We start from the raw sequence: 16,975 nt of genomic DNA, 5'->3' as shown, positions 1-16,975 counted from the left end.
AATAGCGGTGCCTGTGTGGCTTAGTTGGTTGAATATCTGCCTCAGGCTCAGGTCATGATCTCAGGGTCCTGGGATCGAGTCCCGCAGCAGACTTCCTGCTCAATGGGGAATCCGTTTCTCCCTCTGCCCCCGCGCCCCCCCCCGGCTCGTTGTCTCTCTCTCTCTCTCTCAAATAAGTAAATAAAATCTTAACAAAATAGAATAACCAAAATTATGTTAATCTTCGTGAATTCAAATTAAAGTAATGAAACTTGCTTAGATGCCTTAAATAAACAGGGATAATTGTCTTCAAGAAAGTGGATCATATTATCTTTTTTCTTAGTCTAGTGAGAACACCTGGCAGTCTTGTTTAAGTTGTATGCAACACAATATATTTTATTATTTTTTTAATTTTTTATAATGATTTTTTATTATATTATGTTAGTCACCATACAGTACATCCCCGGTTTCCGATGTAAGGCTCAATGATTCATTAGTTGTGTATAACACCCAGTGCACCATGCAATACGTGCCCTCCTTACTACCCATCACCGGCCTATCCCATTCCCCCACCCCCCTCCCCTCTGTAGCCCTCAGTTTGTTTCTCATAGTCCATAGTCTCTCATGTTTCATTCCCCCTTCTGATTACCCCCCCTTTCTTTATCCCTTTCTTCCCCTACTGATCATTCTAGTTCTTATGTTCCATAGATGAGAGAAATCATATGATAGTTGTCTTTCTCTGCTTGACTTATTTCACTTAGCATTATCTCCTCCAGTGCCGTCCATGTTGTAGCAAATGTTGAGAATCAGTTTCTTCTTGATAGCTGAGTAATATTCCATTGTATATATGGACCACAATTCTTAATCCAGTCATCTGTTGAAGGGCATCTCTGCTCCTTCCACGATTTAGCTATTGTGGACACTGCTGCTATGAACATTGGTGTGCATATGGCCCTTCTCTTTACTACTGTATCTTTGGGGTAAACACCCAGTAGTGCAAATGGCTGGATCATAGGGTAGCTCAACTTTACTTTTTAAGGGACCTCCACACTGTTTTCCAGAGTGGCTGTACCAACTTTCATTCCCACCAACAATGTAGGAGGGATCCCCTTTCTCCACATCCTCTCCAACAATTGTTGTTTCTTGCCTTGTCTATTTTTGCCATTCTAACTGGCGTAAGGTGGTATCTCAGTGTGGTTTTGATTTGAATTTCCTTGATGGCTAATGATTTTGAACATTTTTTCATGTGTCTGTTAGCCATTTGTATGTCTTCATTGGAAAAGTGTCTGTTCATATCTTCTGCCCATTTTTTTATTTGTTTATTTGTTTCTCGTGTATTGAGTTTGAGAAGTTCTTTGTAGATCTTGGATACCAGTCCTTTATCTGTAGTGTCATTTGCAAATATATTCTCCCATTCCGTGGGCTGCCTCTTAGTTTTTCTGACTGTTTCCTTGGCTGTGCAGAAACTTTTAATCTTGATGAAGTCCCATAAATTCATTTTATCTTTTGTTTCTCTTGCGTTTGGGGATGTATCATGAAAAAGTTTGCTTTGGCCGATGTCGTAGAGGTTGCTGCCTATGTTCTCCTCTAGAATTTTGATGGATTCCTGTCTCACATCGAGGTCTTTCATCCATTTGGAGTTTATTTTTGTGTATGGTGTGAGATAGTGGTCAAGTTTCATTCTTTTGCATGTAGCTGTCCAATTTTCCCAGCACCATTTATTGAAGAGACTGTCTTTTTCCCACCGGATGTTTTTTCCTGCTTTATCAAATATTAGTTGCCCAAAGAGCTGAGGGTCCATTTCTGGGCTCTCTATTCTGTTCCATTGGTCTATGTGTCTGTTTTTGTGCCAATACCATGCTGTCTTTGTGATCACAGCTTTGTAGTACAGCTCGAAATCTGGCAAACACAATATATTTTAAAGGTGAGCAAAATAAATGATCACTTTGCCTTACACCTATTGAACAAAACTCCTTTTTCATTAAAGACATTGCCTTGACATTGTGATTCATGATGACTTGCCTTCTGTTTGCACTCTTCTTTGCCTATGTTATAAAAGAAAGGCATAAAATTATGTGTTTTCCTTCAACACATATATTCATTATAATGTAGTTGACTTGTGTTTCAAAAAGTTCTTGTAGGAAATAACAGATTTTAATGAGCAGTGTATCTACACTGAAAAATAACAGGTAAAGGTAGAGTAAGTGTCTTTATCCAAACAAAGGGTAATATAACACTACTTCTATTTCTTTGGTCCTTTAAAATTTTATACTAAGACATTTACCTTGGTCTTAGGTTTAGAAGTATCCTATGTCTCCGTTACCCACTAACATGGTTAGAGGCAGTGTAGTACTATTGCAACCGACCTTGCTAGTGCCCCAGTCTTTCTCTTTTACTGGTTCAGATGCCATTCCTCCAACTCCTCTGGCTATTACCACTGTGGGCTTGCTGCACACCTCTCAGGAGGGCTACCCTTGGGAAACTGGAGCCCCTTCACCCTGAGGGGCCTGGGAATTCCCTGATCCCCCATCTCCCTTGTTATAGGATGACCCACGCCCAACAACTAAACAGTGCGGGACACAAGCCCAGATCCTTGCATCAAGGAAGGCCAGACTCTATGATGCATCTTACGCTCTCCTGCTCCCTTTGGGATCAGGCTGAGGTGAGATCTCCTGGAGCCACTTCCTTGTTTAATTTATTCTCCTGTCTATGTTGCTTCCTTCACTCCATTACAGATTTCTCCCAGGAGCAAAACTTAATAAACCACTTGCACGTGAATCTCATTCTCAGACTCTGCTTCTAGGAAGTCCCCCCAAAACAGGTTCAGAGAGGTGAAGCAATACATTGAGAGTTAGAAATCCAGCCCTACCCCTTAAAAGTGAGACTTCAGAAAATTATCTACCATGCTAAGCCCCAATGTTCTCAGATATAAAATAGTGATAATGACCCTTTATCTCCATCACAGCATTGTTGTGATTCACAAATGGACGTAAAGGTACTTAAAAGGGTATGTGCAAGCATAAGCACTTTTAGTTAGCACTCCCCATTTTTAAGAAAAAAATTCTTTAAGACATAAAATACATATTGAAGAAAGCAATTGTCCCCACTTTGCATAGCAACCATTTCAAATTACTATTTCTGTGTTTTCATACAATGTTAAATGTGATTTTTTTTCCTATTCTGATGGAATTGTGGTTTAAGCCCCACAGCTGAATAGAAGATATATTAAATCACACATATTTTTAACACAGTCATTAAGCTACTGAACAGGAGCTAAAACCTTTCTCCACAGCTCGTAGAAGATGCAGAAGAATCAACCCACTAACTATCCTAATTCCCCTCCCCATATCCACCCTACACTGCCCAGGCATAGAGTCTCAGGATGCAGGGCCAGGGGAGTGCAGAGGTTAGCTGAGAAATCTTTCCCCCAATCCCCTTTGGTAACGGTCCACTACCTCCCCATGAAGGCCATCTGAGGTAGAGAATTCTAGAAGTTGATATGCGCCTTGGTCTTTATCTGGATGCTTGCATTTCTGGGTGTTCACTCCACTAGAGGGGTGCTGAGCATGGAGAGAGATTCCTCAGAGAGTAATATATGCCCTATATCTGGATAGTTCCAAAAGTGGAAGGTTTGCTGATGCCGTCTTGCAGCAAGGGGCAGTGGGGCTGCAGTGTGGTGTAGAAAGGCAGAATGAGGTCTCTGCTCCAGGTAGAGAGTCGTAGAGTGGAAGTGCAACAGGAGCTACTGATTCCCCGTGACATGAGTAGGCCAGATGGAACTGCTGGCAGGAGCCATCAGGAGAAATGTCTGCCCTTTGCAAAGGAGATTTCAGTGAAGAAAGGAGTTGGATGGAAGCTCTAAACATGACCTCAAAAAAATATATCACAGCAGCCCTAAGCAGAATCTGAAGGAGTGAGCCAGAGCAAGGAAAAGAAAACTTCTACACAAGTGATTTAGGGCCAGAGATACAAGAGAACCCCCCATCACCCCTTCTTCTTCCTCGCAGCCCCCAACTGTGTAGGAGCTAGAGCCAGAAGAGAAGTGATAGGTTGAATGGGTAAAAGGGATAAAACAAAAACCCCCACCTTGTGAATCCTATTCAATAATGGCCAGTGTGATCAGCAGGGAGGAGAAGAACACTCTGAAATTGATAGGGAATTTATAAAATGCACTGGAATAAATTTTAACAACCATGAATGACCAGAAACTTATAAAATTTGCCCAAATTTTCATTAAAGATATAGGACAGCGCAATTTCACAGAGTACAGCTGAAAACAATGATTAAAAAGAATCAAATCCTTCAAAACTGAGAGGTACAACATAGGGAATATGGTCAATGGTATTATAATAGCATTACATAGTGACAGATGGTAGCTACGCTTGTGATGAGCATAGCTTGATGCATGCAGTTGTTGAATCACTATGTTGTACACCTGAAACGAATGTAACATTGGGTGTCAACTATACTTCAACAAACATTTTTAAATAAAATCATTTTATACTCTACTGAGTCCAAAGTCTTCAATAAATTAGCTACACATCAGTAGATAATTTGGCCTACAAATTATCCAAATTTAGTAAGACTGCAAAATATGATAACCAAAGTATAATAAGAAATATGGTAAGGGGTCACAATGGAATAAGGGAATCCATTTAAGGGTTAAGAGTATAGGTTTTAATGTCAGACCAAATTGAGTTGTAATCCCAGTTCCTGACTCACCAGCTGAGTGGCCCTGGGCAAGTTTCTTACACCCACTAAGCCTTGGTTTGCTGATCTGAAATTGTGTATGAAACGGGCAGATTGACCCATGAGGATTCATCAAGGTCTGCTATTCAAAGGCTGCACTCTGGTTTCATCCTCTCTGTTGTTGTTAGTTCCCCCTCTCCCCCATAATAAACTTTAGCTCAAAAAACTAAGATTTCCCTTCAATTGATGGTTTGCAGATTGTGCTGACTCAGGGTTTAAAAAGAAAGATGTACTCATGTTCTTCAGAACAGAGGCTCTAGTCATCACTGCCTAAGGCTGGATCTGGCAAAAGACACAGCTTCTAAAAGCATGAAAGGTTGCACAAAGGCAGGAGTGGCCAGAACAGGCAGGGTAATGAGAGCTGAGAGATGATAGTCTGCCTACACTTCTCCAAGCCTCTACCCCTGCAAGGCTGTGTCTGTCGAGAGTGCATAGCCTTAACGTGCTGAATGGGCTAGCAGTAACCCTAATTATTGTCCTAAATTACATGTAAAATTACAGACTGCTGAGGATGAAGCTGTGTTCAGCAACCCTCCTTCACTTTTGCTGTGACCCTCCAAGGAAGAATCAGAAGTAGATAAGTAAGCAGGAAGTAAACAGGATAAGTAAGCAGCACAACTGGTGGGAGAAAATTCTGGAAAAGAGGCCGTAAAGAAAGAGCTGTATATGGTTCTAGAAAACTCCTCATTCTGTGCCATCGAATGAACCCAATCTTTAAAGATTTTATTTATTTATTCGACAGAGATGGAGACAGCCAGCGAGAGAGGAAACACAAGCAGGGGGAGTGGGAGAGGAAGAAGCAGGCTCATAGCAGAGGAGCCTGATGTGGGGCTCAATCCCATAACGCCAGGATCACGCCCTGAGCCGAAGGCAGACGCTTAACCGCTGTGCCACCCAGGCGCCCCCTCAAATGAACCCAATCTTTAAAAATCTTGTTTGTCACAATATCTATTAAGAGTCTGCTGTTTCTGCTATTAGGATATTATATTCCTTTGGATAGATTACGGCACTTGCCATATAAGGACAGTCACTATTTTTGGGTCAAGATAATTGGTCATCCACTCCTCTGTAGTTCTCAGTATGGAGTGAACAGAGAAAGCCAATTTTTTTAAAATTTTTATTGTTAATGTTTTATGGTTAACTCAAATATGAACAAGATAATGTGGAGAAGTGCAGATAAGTGTTGTTTCCTAAGGGAGATATATTTATAGAAAAGATGATTTTTAAGAGCAAAAATAGAAATGTTTATATATATGAGGAAATTAAGAAAGATTGAGTGGATCATTATTTAGAGGAACTTCAATTTGAAGAGCGATTTAAATAAAAAATATGAATTCCTATGCCATAGATAACAGTTACAATAGAGAAAAAATAATTGGGAAGAAATTACAGGGTAAGTCACTTGGATTCTAGTATTTACATTCCAGTGCACAAGGTACAGTGAGTAAGTACATGTAAACTGCTGGGTTTTTTATGAGGCAAAATATGGTCTAATAATGATATCATTATTAGAAGGGATTCCTTGTTCAAAAGCTCTTTAATATGAGGTCAGTTGTAAGTAAACTCTCAGAAGTGAGCTATTAATCCTCATAATCTTTGCATCTCTCCTTGTATCTTATAATAGTATATATATATATATATATTTCATATTTATTGGAGAAAATTAGCTCCATGATGCAAAGGGTAGTAGTGCAGAGTGATAAATAGCCTTTGAAAGAAAATAAAAGTACAAAGAAACACAAGCAAGTTGCACCATCACTCTTGGGTGTATCCTTGTAGCAGATTGTATTTTCTGAAAATGACCACAGGAATATGACTAGTTTCATATGATCTTTCTCACATGCTCTTCCAGAATCTTACCATTCTTCTACTAAAAATTGGAATCTCTCTTCCCTTTGTAACTGAGTGTTTCTTTGTAGCTGTTTCAATGACTAGAATGCAGATATGATGCTGTGTGACTTCTAAGGCAAAGTCATGAAGGTAACACTATCTTCATCTGCCTATCTCTCTCAGGATGTTCACCACTGGAGCCCAGCCACCATCTTACAAGGGAGCCCAGACCACATGGAGAGGCCATGATGAAATGTTCTGGGCAATAGCTAAGGTTGTAGCCAATAGGCAACATCAACAACTAGACGTGAGCAAGGAGCCTTCAGATGATTCTAGTCTCAGCCTTCAACCTGTTCCAGCTGATGCAAAGTACAGCAGAGATGAGGTACCCTTACAGACTCTTAAACAAATTGTGATTCATAAACAAAATAAGTGTCATTGTTTAAGCCACTACGTTTCAAGATGGTTTGTTTCACAGCAATAAATAACGAATATAATCATAAGAACCATTTGGTCAGACAAGAGTGTAATGGTATTTCCTCATATAGATCTAAATACTAGAACAGTTTAAAAATAGCATGTAGGAGACTTGTATTTTGGGTAAGTCATTGTTTTAGCACCGTGCTTACCACAAAATAGCCACACAAAAATTAATTTAATTTATTTGGAATTCACATTCTGATAAATATAATATATAGATACTGGTATACCTATATATCAGGCCCCATTCCCAGAAGTTTTGTGTTTAAAACAACTCTTTTAGAGGAAATAAAAGAGGTTAGAACTTAGACATTGACAGACACACCATAACCACCTTTGTTTTTCTTGGAGAGATTTCAATGATAAAAGCTCTAATGAAAGGTGTGTTCTGTACTAAACCTAAAATAATAAAGAAACCACTAAGAAAATCCTAAAGAGCATTGACCAGTATGAAAGCACTTATAGACCACTAAAATGCATTTCAAAATAAGTCTCGACTTTAAATAATATAATGAAGCATCATCTGACAAACCAATCATTTAAAGTGGCTAGATGTTTTGCATGAGCAAGAAATAGGCTTTTTCCTGTGTGAATACTATACCATATACAGAGTCTGGAATAACACAAATAATTTCTCCTTATTAATCAGTTGTGTTATATACATGGCATTATAAAATACAGTACTTTGAAACATGGACATTTGTTTGGAGTTCCAGCCTGATTCATTAGTGTTATTCAACAAACTTTAACTTTAAATTGTGGCCATAAAAGATCAGATAAGAGGCATACACACAAAAATCCATTTTACAAGTTTCATGAACAGCTAAATTGCCTCAGAAAATAATCCAGAAGGTGGCGAAACTTTCCAAAATGTTGCTACTGCTGCTACTCTTACTACTACTACTACAAATAACAATAAAATGCTAATAAGAAGAATGGTCTTTTTAAATAAAATGGAAGAAGAACAGGTAAGGATCAGTACCATGTTAATGAATGATAGAAAACTAATACACTGCTAGTTCACTCCTATCTTTTATCAAAGAGAATTATTTTTAAACTGAGAATGGTAGAAAAAGCATGGTTGAGGGAACTGAAACCTGACATAGACATTCAGGTTTTTTCTGTCTTGGCTATTGTTAAAATATGCTGCTATAAACATGGGGGTGCAGATACTTTTTGAGTTAGTGTTTTTGTTTCCTTTGGATATATTCCCAGAAGTGGAATTGTTGGATCATGTTTTTAATTTTTTGTGACACCTCCATACTGTTTTCCATAGTGGCTGCACAAGTGTTCCCTTTTCTCCACATTGCCAGCACTAGTGATCTCTTGCCTTTTTGATGATGGCCATTCTAACGGGTGTGAGGTGATATCTCACTGTGGCTTGAATTTTCATTTCCCTAATGACTAGTGATGTTTTCATGTGCCTATTGGCCTTTTGTTTATCTTCTCTGGAGAAATGTCTATTCTTTTTAAAATTGGGTTATTTGCAGTTTTTTGCTATTGAGTTGTAGGAGTTCTTTATATATTTTGAATATTAACCCCTTATCAGATATATGGTTTGCAAATATTTTTTTCCCCATTTTGTAGTTTTTCTGTTGATGGTTTCCTTCACTGTGTGGAAGATTTTTAGTTTGATATAGTCCCACTTGTTTTTTATTTTGTTGCTTGTGCTTGAGGTATCATATTCAGGTAAATCATTACCAAGACTAATGTCAAGGAGCTTTATTCCTATGTTTTCTTCTAGGTGCTTCATGGTTTCAGGCCTTACATTTGTCTTTAATCCATTGTAAGTTAATTTTTGTCGGTGGTGTAAGATGTGGTCCAGTTTCATTCTTTTACATGTGAATATCCAATCATCTCAGCAACATTTACTGAGAATTGTCTTTTCTCTATTGAGTATTCTGGCCTTCCTTGTCAACTGTTATTTGACTGTATAAGCTTGGGTTTATTTCTGGGCTCTTGATTCTGTTCCATTGATCTATTTGTTTTTATGCCAGTACCATTCTCATTTGATGACTATAGATTTATAGCATAGCTTGAAATCAGAAACTGTGTTGCTTCTGCTTTGTTCTTCTTTCTCAGGATTTCCTTGGATATTTGGGGTCTTGTGTAGGTCCACATAAACTTTAAAAGTGCTTTGTCTACTTCAGCAAGATACACCATTTTAATCTTGATAGGGATTGCATTGAATCTATAAACGGGTTTCAGTGGTACTGACATTTATTTTAAGAAATTAAGTCTCACAATTCGTAAACACATGATATCTTTCCATTTATTTTTATCTTCTTCAATTTCTTTCAACAATGTCTTGTAGTTTGAAATCTTTCATCTCTTTAGTTAAATTTATTCCTAAGTATTTTGTTGATGCTATTCTAAATGGGATCAATTTCTTTATTTCTTTTTCAGAAAATTTGTTGTTAGTGTATAAAAATGATTCTGATATTTTTCACCCAAGTTTTCATTTAAATTCCAGTCAGTTAACATACAGTGCAATACTAATTTCACATGTAGGATTTAGTGATTCATCACTTAAATACAACACCCAGTGCTCCTCACAAGTGCCCTCCTTAATACCCATCACTCATTTAACTCGTTCCCCCCCACCTCCCCTCCATCAACCCTCACTTTGTTCTCCATAGTTAAGAGTCTCTTATGATTTGCCTCCCTCTCTATCTCTTTTTTCTCTCTCTCCCCCATGTTCATCTATTTTGTTTCTTAAATTCCACATATGACTGAAATCATATGGTATTTGCATTTTTTCTGACTTATTTTGCTTAGCATAATACTCTCTAGCTCCATCCATGTCATTGGAAATGACAAGATTTCATCCTTTTTATGGCTGAGTAATATTCCATTTATAAATATAAATATAAATATAAATATAAATATATATATGCACATCACATCTTCTTTATCCATTTGTCGGTTGACGGACACTTGGGCTCTTTCTATAATTTGGCTATTGTTGATAATGCTGCTATAAACATCGGAATGCATGAATCCCTTCAAATCAGTATTTTTGTATCCTTTGGGTAAATACCTAGTACTGCAATTGCTGGATTGTAGAATAGTTCTATATTTAACTTTCTGAGGAAACTCCGTACTGTTTTCCAGAGTGGCTGCACTGATTTTTGAATGTTAATTTTGTCCACTGCAACTTAACTGAATTCATTATTTAGATCTGATAGTTTTTTGGTTGAATCTTTAGGATTTTCTAGATACAAAATCATGTCATCTGCAAATAGAGATAATTTTACTTCCTCTTTTTAAATTCTGATACCTTTTATTTCTTTTTCTTGCCTGATTGCTCTAGCTAGGACTTTCAGTACTATGTTGAATAAGAGTGGTGAGAGTGGGCACTCTTGTCTTATTCCTGGTGTTAGAGAAAAAGCTTTCAACTTTTCATTATTGACTATGAAGAATTTTTCATTTTTTACCTAATGCTTGAATAGAAATACCTGATACTTGCTGATACACATAAGAAATAGAATACACACACATTGATCCTTTCTTTATCCCTCATTCCTCTTCCAGCATTTGTCTCATATAAAATAATAACCAAATGGCAGGAAAGGATGCTAACTGCATGTCACTACCTACTATGTTTCAGGAAATATGCTAAGTGTTTTCACATTTTTATTGTCATAACAACTCTTTGATATAGGTATTATTTTTCTAATTATTACAAATGAGGAAATTAAGGTCTCATTATTGATCTCATAAAGATGACAAGTGATCAGTCAGAATTAGAAACAACAGCTGTCTTCACTTTAGTCTGCTTTCTTGACAGCTTTAAAGAAAAACATCTAAACTTCTTTCAGTTAATAAGGACTTTCGTTAGTATCTAGAATGCTGTGGAAAATATCCTAGGGAGATTTCTAAAGTAGGACACCATGTTTGGTCTTTCAGTTCCTCTTGCGTGTTTAAAACACAACATTATGTTTCCTGAGAGACTGATTCAACTATTTTAAAATACACGTTTCTATACAATACTTTAAAATTTTGAGTGCCTGTTATCAAGATAACATATATATAAGCTGTCTATACTTGAGAATCACCAGTTTGGAAAATGTCTTCAGGTATCTTTAAAGAAACAAACTCTATGTTAATATGAAAGAATAATTGAAAAGCATTTTATTAGAATTAAGGAAAACTGTGGATATTTGACCACAAGCTGTTGCTAGGAAAGGACCACTTAACAGATTTCAGCAGGTCACAAAATTCCAGTCTCTTCAGTGCACACAGCAGGGTGAGGATAAACAGGAGATTCTCAATGGCTGCCTTTTAATTGATGAATGCCAATATTCAGTGACTCATGATGATATCTTATGAGAAGCTGGGGAGAGGAACAATTATACTGGAGAGTATGGGTACAAAACAGAAGAGATTAAAGGCTCCTTGAACCTTATTCCTTATCACAAGAACCACCTGACCCAAAAGGATTGAATGGAAAAGGGAAAAGTGTTCAAGTTCATTAAGATTTTTCTCAGGACTGAGTGAGTTTAAACCCCTTGGAGTTAGGGAAAGAAAAGGCAAAGGATCAAGAAAAAAATTATTAAATATTTCACTTGTGAAGATGAGGAAGATGTAATTGATATGTTTGGCTCCTTGGCATAAGCATAGGTTGGTGGTACCTCATGAGCAAAAAGCCAACTTAGAGGTGGTAAATAGTTCAATTCCATCCAATTATAAAGAAAGAGGAAGGAGAAGGGAGACGATGAAGGGATCCATCCATCATGCACAATACAAATAAAAGGCTGTCACTCATTTTCCTAATGTCAAAAAAAGGAACTATTTAGCAATTTTTGACACCAAGGAAATAATTTGTAATAGCCTTCTTCACTTTTCAATTCATCCTTAAATTTAAAAGAAAGAAAAAAATCCATTCAATTGTTTCTATTATAAGTCAGTTCATCATTTATGAATCCATGTCAGTGTCTTAGTTTTTTCAGTGAAATAGCTAATTCATATCGTATTTGCCGTCACCACTTCAGAGTGAATCACTGCTGTTTGATTTAGCCTGTCATCTGACACTGAGCATCTCAAAACCATTTGCATCACTCTTCTCGTTCTGATCTGTACATATGGTAATAATTAGGAATGTGATACCTTACATTCATTTAAAATACCCAGTGAACTTACAATGTAATAATAAAACCAGCATAATTTATATATCACAGGAAAAATTTGTGCTAAACTATGTGCACTAAGTTATAACCGTTAATTGTATATAAAAAATCATAATAATTTCAGAGTAGAAACAGAACATATAATTTTATAAAAACATATAATCCCATCGAGATATTTATAACTATCTTCTATAAAGGATTTAAAATATGGACTCAATGCATGCTATAGAAAATATTTGATTTTTAAATCACTATTTTTATTTCCAAACAGAATGCCCAGAGTTTCCTCTCTCCCCAAATACACCTGCAATTTTCAAGTCCTTTTAATTCATGCCTTTAAATGAAAGGGTTGAGTATACAAGGTCAGTGAAAATGTTATTTATGGTTGAAATGTTTTTGCTACATCTATTTTAAGAAGGGTCATTTTTCATTTCATTTTTTAAAATTGCTTTAAAGTGTTTAGCTGACTATACAAAATTACTCAATGTGCAACTAGCAGTTTCCTCTATGTCTAATCTCTGGGTAGCCTAAGAATTATATAAGATCTTATAATTAAGATGATTAAGTTAAAATTGTACCCTTTAAATGTTTTTATGTTTGTACTATTCATCTCTATGTTAATTATTTTACTATGACTATAAAAAAAAATCTTCCTCTTAAATGTGTTTCTTACCTCTCTATTCATTTTCTTTCCTCTGGGGGAAAAATACAATGTCAACATTTAAAGCACAGACCTTCATATCCAATGCCAGTATTTTATGTTAAGATGGCCTGTAGTTATGAAGATTCTTATTTCATAACTGATATTTCCACAAAGAATATCACTTCTGTCCCATTTTCCCTAGGAAATATACCCCTCAAGTCAGTTGTGCTTTTTTTTAAATTGTGATAACTATTATTTTGCCTTTTGAGGGTCTACTAAATTCAAAATGCATATTGTTCCTGGTGAATATTTTTAGATATTTAAATTCCCATTTTCTCGCTGGTTGGTATTAGCAACTCTTCTCTTTCAGCTAAAAGAGCACATCAGCTTTGTCGTGCAGCCCAGCAGAAACTGCAGATCTGTGAGCACCTAAACACAGGAAGAGAGCATTACTGAAGCTAAACTAGAGTATTAAGGAAACCTTCAGTCCTGGCAAGTGCTGGATGCCAGGAGTCAGGGAATTCACATACAACAGATTTAAAGATCAAAATATAAAACATCAACAACTAAGCAAGGTTTAGCAAATTTTATTTGAAATTGCTTGCATCCTGCAGCTGGAAGTTTATGCAGTTGTGATTCTTGAACTGTAGTTCAGTTCAGTAGAATGACATCAACTACTGATGCTTTTCTAAGCCAAAGGAGATTTCAAAGTGTAACTATTTACAAGTTAAAATGAGAAGGAATCAAGTCTCTCAAAATTAAGAGTTTACCATAAGGCCGAGGAAAATAGTCAAAACAATGACTACTGAGAAACAATTATGATTATTTTTATATTCTTACTACTGTCCAAGGTCTCTAGGTATTTAAAGAAGAAAATTAAACAAAAACAAACATTTCATTTGTAGGTAGACAAAAAATAAATGACTAACCTTGACTTCCATCAGCATACAAAATCCTACATAACCAATGACAGACTTCATTGTTTAAAGACTACTTGGGGATGATGAAGAAAAAAGATGATGTAATCTAATATGTGATAAAGAGAGATATAATATTCTCTACTGGAAGGCATTCCTATCATGTCATATCAAAGTCTAGCAAAACGTTGAAAGTTAGAAATGTTATCAAGCATTAGCAGGCATTTAAAGAACGTCTCTTGAATATTTCTAGCATAAAAAAGTATTTCATGTGATGTAAATGAATGGTAATTTTCTGACTTTAAAAGAGAGCTGTGCCAGTACATTTCAGCGTTCTGGACCCAATTCTGCAAACATGGAGACGCTTTCAATTTGCTCTGCCTGCCTTCCCGCCTTAGATGGCTGCGATTGCAGCGAAATTAATCCATTTAAAAATCTGCGGCTTAAACTTAAGGATTTTCAGTTTTTTCCCCCTTCTCTCTTTTTTTTTTTTCTTAGAATATCAATAAGTTCCAATTGAAGAGCGGATTCTTTTGCAATTCAGGCATGTGCCGGCGATAACGGGCGAGTTGGCATGAAGAGAGGCAGAGATGGATTAATTATGCAGAGAACATGGAAATTCTGCTTATCATCGGCTAGCAAAGGAGCCCGGCTCACATAATCAGCAAACGAAGGGAGAGGAAAAAATAACAATGCAATGGCACCTTCCAGCCCATCATCAGGATTTTTTCTACCCCCCTTGTAATTAAAAAATAACATACACTTATAGCCCTATCTCCTGTGCAGGCAAGGAGTGGATGTCCACAAAATAATTGCACTGGGATATTAGAGCTGGCAACATGGGCTGTCCATTCCTGCTTGCTCTCCCTCTCACCCTCTCTTTCTCTTTTGGCCTCTCAAGGCACTTTGCTTCTGAACTCAATCCAAATCAGACGGATGTCTCAGGTGACATGCTAGCTCAGTTTCCAAAAATCCCAAATTGGTACCTTATCATGATCCAAGCAAACATACATACATATATGATAAATATTTGAAGGGCTGACTCTGGGGGGAGGCTTTGGAACCGATCACCTGTGGACTATCTGGTCACTTTTGTTTTTTGACAAAACCTGTCCTAATAACCTTCATTTTGCAAAATGACTGGTGGGCTGTGCCATGGCTGTGTTCATCTTCTCAAATGATTTCACTTACCTACAACTTTTGGTTTCTATTCTCTTTGCCAGTTCACTTTATGAATTCAAGTATATATAGTTAATGATTGCAGTGTTTGTGCCTCCAAATCAGAATTCACAATTCTTCATTGTTACTGTAAAATCTGACAGCTTAATGCTTTGCATTTCTCTAAATGCCAAAAGAGACTACAATGAACCTAGTTTATTGCCTTAAAGAAAATAAAATTTAATCTCACACTCATATCCATGTGTTTTTCAGTTCTGAAAATTAGCATACAAACACAAATGTTAAACAACGATACTCCTGACTGAATGCCATCAAAGTAGGTTTTGCGGCTTTAATTGTCACCCAAATAATTTGACCCAGTTACAAGCATCAGTCCCAAGAAGCTCTGGCCATGAGAGAGACCATTTCTTCCTGCAGAAGTTATTGGTGAGCTAGAGGAACAGAAAAATGAAAATAAACCCGGAAAGACAAATTATGCAACGTATGAAGGAAAGATGTTGTCCCGAAGTGCAGTAAGCTGGAATTAGAAAGCTGGCAGACTCTGAAAATGTAATTTATTCATAGAGTTCCACCAAAGCAGGGAACCAGTGTGGGGCGCAGTTTACACGCTTGTGGGAATGCTTTAAGTGACAGTGAGGGTAATGGACGGATTTTTTAAACTAATTATTTCCATGTCTATGCATATAGACTTGCACACACTCTGGTCTACATGAGTATTATCGAAAACAAAGTCTGAGTAAAGGGGATCAAGTGAATGTTTGGGAATATTTTTGGTTATTGACTTTGTTAGCTGCTGAAAGAGTGGAAGGAAAATAAAATTAGAAAAAAAATACTCGAGCAGGGAGTGGGCAGGGTTAAGGGTAAAGAAAGGTGGAGAAGGAAAAGAGAATCCCAATGGAGAACAAGAAGGTAAAGAAAATCATAACTGTGACAGTAGAAGTTATAATTTTTATGTCTAGTTATTTTGTAAATGTATGCATATGAGATATATTTTAAATGAATTAAATATAAATAGGAGGTACCTCAAATGTGTATCCCCACACCAAGAAATGTTCAAATGCATAAATTAAAGACCATAGATTCCATGGAGCAGAATGTAATTTACCAAGGATTTTGGAGCACAGACACAGTGAATAGGGGAATACAGCTGGCATTATTTGGCCACCCATTACCATTGAATTCCTACCTTCCTACAATTCAGTCCCTTCAAACACATTTAGTATCTTCTTTGACTCAGCTCTTAAAACTACTCTTAGTGTAATAAAACCTACCTCTTAGAAGTTCCCAGATAAAAGGTTTTGAATAATCAATGAGAAGCAATGAGTAATTCTTGCTTACGCCAATTATCAGACCAAATCTGACTACTTTTGATATTAGAGGGGAAGATGAAGTCAGAGCAAAGGTGATCCTAAAGTATTACATGACATTACCTATTCTGCAAAATAAGTTTACTGGGCTTTTGGGCTCCTGAAAAACTGATACTATTCTAAGATCAAAATATTGAACTAGTTTAATTCAATCAGACACTAGAAAATGATTTCCTACAGGCTTACCAGATGGGCAGAGAATGATCCAGAATGGTGGTCTTTCAGAGGCTGTCCTTGTTGAGTAGTCCCAGGTTCCTTAACCCGGGCTGCATGTTAGAATCTCAGGAGAGCTTTTCAAAAACACTTATGCCAGGGCCCCACCCCAGACCAAATTCTGGGGATGGGGCCTGGGTAAAGACACGCATCTATTATGACTCTATGTTTATATCTGTAGTTAGCTTCCTAGGTGATTCCAAAGGGCAGCCAGAGTTGAGGACCGTTAACTGCCGAGACCCATTCACTGTGCTTTATTGGACTCCATGTAAAATCCCAAACATCTTCAAGGGCCAGGGCCGTCATCAAAGCAAACTAGACTGTGAACACTGTGAGGGCAGGAATCACACTACTTGTTCTCTGCTTCATCTCCAGCATCTGGCCCGGTGCCTGCTACACAGCAGTCCTCAAAAATAATTTTGACTGAAAGAGTAAGGCAAACAGGAGCCAAAAAGACAAAGGGCTTTATGCCCATCTGTAACCATGGCT

Source organism: Ursus maritimus, unplaced genomic scaffold, assembly GCF_017311325.1.
Source record: "Ursus maritimus isolate PB19 unplaced genomic scaffold, ASM1731132v1 scaffold_9, whole genome shotgun sequence".
NCBI lineage: Eukaryota > Metazoa > Chordata > Mammalia > Carnivora > Ursidae > Ursus > Ursus maritimus.
The sequence above is the reverse complement of the archived record's forward strand: the minus strand, read 5'-3'. Positions refer to the sequence as shown.